Source organism: Eutrigla gurnardus, assembly GCF_963514095.1.
Source record: "Eutrigla gurnardus genome assembly, chromosome: 2".
Lineage (NCBI taxonomy): Eukaryota > Metazoa > Chordata > Actinopteri > Perciformes > Triglidae > Eutrigla > Eutrigla gurnardus.
The window spans coordinates 28,559,836-28,565,423 of NC_139916.1; the positions used below are offsets into that span (position 1 = coordinate 28,559,836).

Here is a 5,588-nt window from a genome sequence, read left to right on the forward strand (position 1 = left end):
CAGGAACTCCTCAGCGGCTGCAGGGGATGTCAAATGCACAAATCCATCACAGGAAGGAGCTAGCAGATCAAATGGAGAACATTTCGAACACACTCAAATCACAAATTGAATAAGTGAGCAATACACTGACAGACCTAATTCAAGAACGACAAAAAGAAATGATTAAACACATGGACACACAGCTGGAATATCTGAGGACACAGGTCAATGCAGCAGTGGGATGGAGGCTGAAACACCATCATACAGACCTATTAAAGGATCTTCTCTCTGTACTCACACCCATGACTGAGGCTGTAACTCACCTTCAGGAGGATCTGTCCCACTGCAACAACTCCATAGGGACATTGTCAGCGGAAATCACTGCCAGAGCTGCAACAATCCCCCTTGGCCATGCAAGCGTCCAAACTCAGTACGAAGCCGTACCTGAAAGAAACCCATCTTTATTTCCAGCCGCACCAGATTGCAGTCTACTGTGCAACCTGGTATAGCTGAGGATCATTTTGGGTCGCCTGGAGGATCCACCATACATAATGAAATCAAAAGCAGATTCTTTGGAAAAAGCCCTGTAAAGCTTCTATTTCCTACATTTGGAAAAGTGGATGATACGCCAGACCTACTCCAATATTTGGGAAGGTGCGAGGATTTCCTGGCTCTCAATCCGCTTTCTGATGAGGAGCTCATCGCTACCTTGCATAACGTTTTGCATGGGACTGCAAGAGATTGGTGGGATGTAGCATGCCATAAAGTCAATACCTGGAAGGAATTTCATGATCAGTTCCGTGCCGCCTTCCTGTCGGAGGATTATGAAGATGATCTGGCCGAAAGGGTGCGCAACCGAGTGCAAGGTGAAGGGGAAAGCATCAGAGACTTTGCCTATATGCACCAGTCATTATGCAAACGCTGGAAACCAAATATTGAAGAAGAGGAAATCATAACACTGACCTTGAAAAACATAAACCCTCAACTGGCCAGTCAGCTGAGAAGTAGCAGAGTTACCACCGTTGATGGACTTGTGCGCCTTGGCCAGCAACTGGAAAGGGACCGGGAGAATCAGCTGCAGTATGAGCAGAGGAAAAGCATATCATTGAAGGCTGGGAGCACCCTGTCTGTCCTAACCAACCTGTGCATAACCGGCCACCTCAAGCATTCTGTTGGCGCTGCAAGGGAAATCATGCACCCGCTTCCTGTCCCCAGTGGAACTCCAATCGAGGAAATAACGCCTCTTCTCCTAGACCACCTCAACCAGCTACCAGACCTTTCCATGTTCAAGAGGGCCATGCTACCCTGGGGTCCCTCACTCAATCAGGATCCCCAGAAGCAACAAGCTCCTTTAACCTGCTGTCATGTCCGCTCCCCTGCCAGTTGCTGCTACCATTGGGCATCGGCCCGCCATCCTGGACACTGGATCTTCTTATACGCTGGTTAATGAAGATGTGTGGACCGGAGTAAAAGGCCAGCGCGATGTGATGAAACCATGGACCAGGGGACCTTTATACCTGGCGGATGGAGAAGGACAACAAGCATTAGGATGGAGTGATTTAACCATAACCTTACAAACCCAAACAATAACCTTACCCTGCGTCATCATGCCCGCTGGCAGTCTGGCTTTCCCTGCTGTGGTTGGACTTAACTACATCTGTTTAGCTGGCCTCCAGTTTGATGTCTCTGAGAACTGTTACTGGTTCAAGGCCAACAGCAAACGCAGATACTCGTTTTTGCCGGAAGCTGCTGTGGCATCGAATGCCTGTGTTTCGCCCCAGCTGGCTTTCTTCTCTGCTGTCGCTCCAGTGCGCCTGGTATCTCTGTCTCCAGAACAAACTCTATTACAAGCTGCCACAAACAACGCTCACCTGGATGAATTTGGGAAGAGACACCTGTTATATCAACTCAAGGAGAACTCGGATGTCTGCACAGAGAAGCTAGGCTGTACTGGAGTTTTACAACACAAAATATTCCTCACTCATCAAGTACCCATTAAACAGAAACCTTACCGTGTATCCCCTTCCAAATTTCAAGTAATCAAAGAACATGTAGAAGAAATGCTGGAAAAGGACATCATCGAGCCATCCATCTCTCCCTATGCTGCTCCCGTGGTCTTGGTCCCCAAGAAAAACATCCTGAAACCCAGGTTTTGTGTGGATTACAGGAAGCTCAATGCTGACACACACACGGATGCGTATCCAATACCCAACTTACAGGAAATTTTGGAATCTCTGGCCGGAGCAACAATATTCACCACGCTCGATCTCAACAGTGGGTACTGGCAGGTTCAGATGGATGAAGACAGCCGAGAAACAACTGCTTTCATCTGTCCCCTTGGTCTATATCAGTTTAAGGTAATGGCTTTTGGGTTGAAAAATGCCCCAGCAACCTTCCAACGGCTGATGGAGCTTGTGCTTGGAGACCTGCGAGGGAAGATCTGTTTGGTCTACTTGGACGACATCATAATCTACTCCGCTACCACTGAACAACACAGTTTCCACATCCAAGCAGTTCTGGACAGATTACGCAAGGCTCACCTTACTGTTAATATGAAAAAGAGTCAATTCTTCAGAACCACACTAAAGTTCCTGGGACATGTCGTTTCTTCTGCTGGAGTGGAGGTGGACCCAGAGAAGACAAAAGCCGTGCAAGACTTTCCTGTTCCCAAGAACATAAAGGAGCTCCAAAGATTTCTGGGTATGGCTGGCTGGTACCATCGTTTTGTGCCCCGCTTTTCCCAGCTGACAGAACCACTCAACGCTCTGAAACGGAAGGGAGCCAAGTTCATTTGGACACCATCCTGCCAGACAGCTTTTGAAGCTCTGAAACACCATCTGGTTTCTCCACCGGTGTTGGGTCATCCCGACTTCAACCTCCCTTTCATTGTATACACCGATGCCAGTGACGTTGGCGTGGGGGCTGTTTTGGCTCAGCAAACTGGACTGGGTGCAGAGCAGGTCCTTGCCTTTGCCAGCCGGGCCCTGAATCAGGCGGAACGCAACTACTCCACCACGGAACAGGAATGTCTCGCTGTTGTCTGGGCCCTGGAGAAATGGAGGTACTATCTGGAAGGCAGACCATTTACCGTGGTAACTGATCATTCATCTCTGGTGTGGGTTTTCAAAACTCCAAAGCCTAGCACCCGGCTTATTCGGTGGGCACTGCGCCTCCAAGAGTTCTCCTTTACGGTGGAATACCGTAAAGGCAAATACAACACCGTACCAGATGCCTTGTCACGAGCACCAGTAGATGATACTCAGAACCCACATGCCACGTGTGCTGTTGTCTTACGGTCCAAAAGAGACACCTCTAAAAACCTCCACATCACCGATGCAGACATCTGGAAAGCCCAGCATGGGGACTCTGCCATACAGGATCTGTATGGAAAAATAATGGAAACAGGAGAAGTCACGGAAAACCCAAACACAAAGTTCACTGTTCTGGAGGATAAAGTGTACAGAGTGGTGCAGCTACCCCACAAAACCCTCTACCAAATCTACATACCAACCTCCCTCCGTCAACAGCTTCTCCACCATTACCATGACGAACCTCTGTCCGGCCATCTTGGGAGGTATAAAACATACAAACGGCTGCAAGCCCTGGTGTATTGGCCCAGGATGAGTTTGGATGTGAGGGATCATGTGCGGTGTTGCCAGGTTTGTCAACTCCACAAACCGGAGAACAGAAAACCCCCAGGTAAACTCCAGCAAACATTGGTGCATGAACCCTGGGAGATGCTTGGAGTTGATCTAATGGGTCCTTTCCCTCGGAGTTCCACTGGCAACCTCTACCTAATTGTGTTTGTCGACTACTTCACCAGATGGGTTGAACTGTTCCCACTTCGGAGAGCCACTGCGGAGACAGTATCCCAGGTTCTCAGGAAGGAGATCCTGACTCGCTGGGGGTCCCCACCTTCATACTGTCCGACCAAGGTCCGCAGTTTGTGTCCTCTGTCTTTGAGGAAACCTGTGAGCGATGGAACCTCAAACGGAAGAGGACCTCGCCTTACCATCCTCAGATGAATCTGACGGAAAGGATAAACCGAAACCTCAAAGCCATGATCGCTTCCTATGTGGGGAAAAAGCACAAAAGTTGGGACAAATACTTACCTGAATTGCATTTTGCACTAAACTCAGCAGTGCACGAAGTAACAGGAGCCAGCCCCCGCAGAACTCAACCTCAGCCGTTGTCTCAAAGGACCTATGGATGCTGAGCTGAGTCCCCAGCTGTGTGATCCGGACTCCCCTGCTTACACCACTGCAAACCAGATTATTGAGTTCCGGGAACTTGTGAAAAACAACCTGGAAAAAGCAAGAAAAAGACAGAAACAAAACTATGACAAAGGGAGAAGAGAAGGATGTTTCACTAAGAATGATCGTGTCTGGCTACCAGTGTTTGGAATAACGCCGTTTAAAATAACGGCGTTAGGTAACGCCGTTATTTTTTCAGTAACGGGGTAATCTAACTAATTACTGTTCCCGACGTTACAACGCCGTTATCGTTACTGAACGTTAAATGCGGTGCGTTACTATGAATTGAATTTGTCGGTTAAAAAAAAAGTCAGGATCGTGTTCTGCTTGCGCGCCGCTCGTGCCTGGTCTCGGCAGCCTGTTGTCCGTGGAGAAACGTGCAAACTTGCCGCGAGCTGAAGCCGGAGTTTGGGCTGCTGCTGGTCTGAGCGGCGCGCGAGGGCCACGCGGGCCCCGGTGTCCCGCCGTTCTGGTGTTGGACGGGAATCCGGTATAGCTGTGGAGCGCGGATGGTGAAGACGGTGGTGATGATGATGATGATGAACGGCGCAGCGGCTCGAGGCACCGGGGTCATTATGTCTACTGCTGTGCGCTCTGACCCTGTTTTGTGATATATGACAGACACAGCGTCTCCCACTGTATAATTTCTCCTCAAGTTTTAATTATTCCCGCATGTGAGGTGCGGAGAATGCGATCTCAATTATTATACACAAGACAACACGCTACGCGACTATAGGAGTAGACTACAAGACTACAGTTTGCCATCTCATTACAAGAAAAATCCAAATTCTTTGACATAAAGCAACTTTTTTTTACAGTAACGCAAATAGTTACTTTCCCTGGTAACTAGTTACTTTTATTATAAAGTAATTCAGTTACTAACTCAGTTACTTTTTGGAACAAGTAGTGAGTAACTATAACTAATTACTTTTTTAAAGTAACGTTCCCAACACTGCTGGCTACGTACTCACCCTTATTCGAAAGCTGATAAATCCTTTTCCGCCAAGCTGGCTCCACAATGGAAAGGTCCATATTGGGTGACCAGAAGAGTTGGACCTCTAAACTATGAGATTGTCCTGGAGGACACAAGACAGGACCTCCGCATTGTTAATATGGCCCAGCTCAAGCCCTGCTTTCCCACCGCTGAGGAGCTGGATAGGAAACAGCAGGAAAGGGTCCTCAAAATCTTCCATGAGGAGAGTGACGAAGAGGATTTCCCTGGGTTCTCTACCCCAGGCAAAGATGTGAGGGAATAGAGACGAGTTTGTTGGCTTATGCCATTGGTGGAACGCCCTCCTTAAGTCGGGCTTCTCTCATGGGGAAGGGACTGTAACGGCCGAGATCTTGTCCCGTTCA

At 48.6% G+C, this 5,588-nt stretch overlaps 1 long non-coding RNA gene across 1 annotated transcript; it reads right to left on the bottom strand.

The window, feature by feature from the left end:
• Nucleotides 1–1,379, bottom strand: LOC311030740. Its single transcript, XR_014599013.1, has 3 exons — nucleotides 1,336–1,379; nucleotides 303–423; nucleotides 1–59 (listed from the first exon to the last, which is right to left on the bottom strand). It is a non-coding gene; the product is annotated as an uncharacterized lncRNA (long non-coding RNA).
• Nucleotides 1,380–5,588: the final 4,209 nt, after the last annotated feature.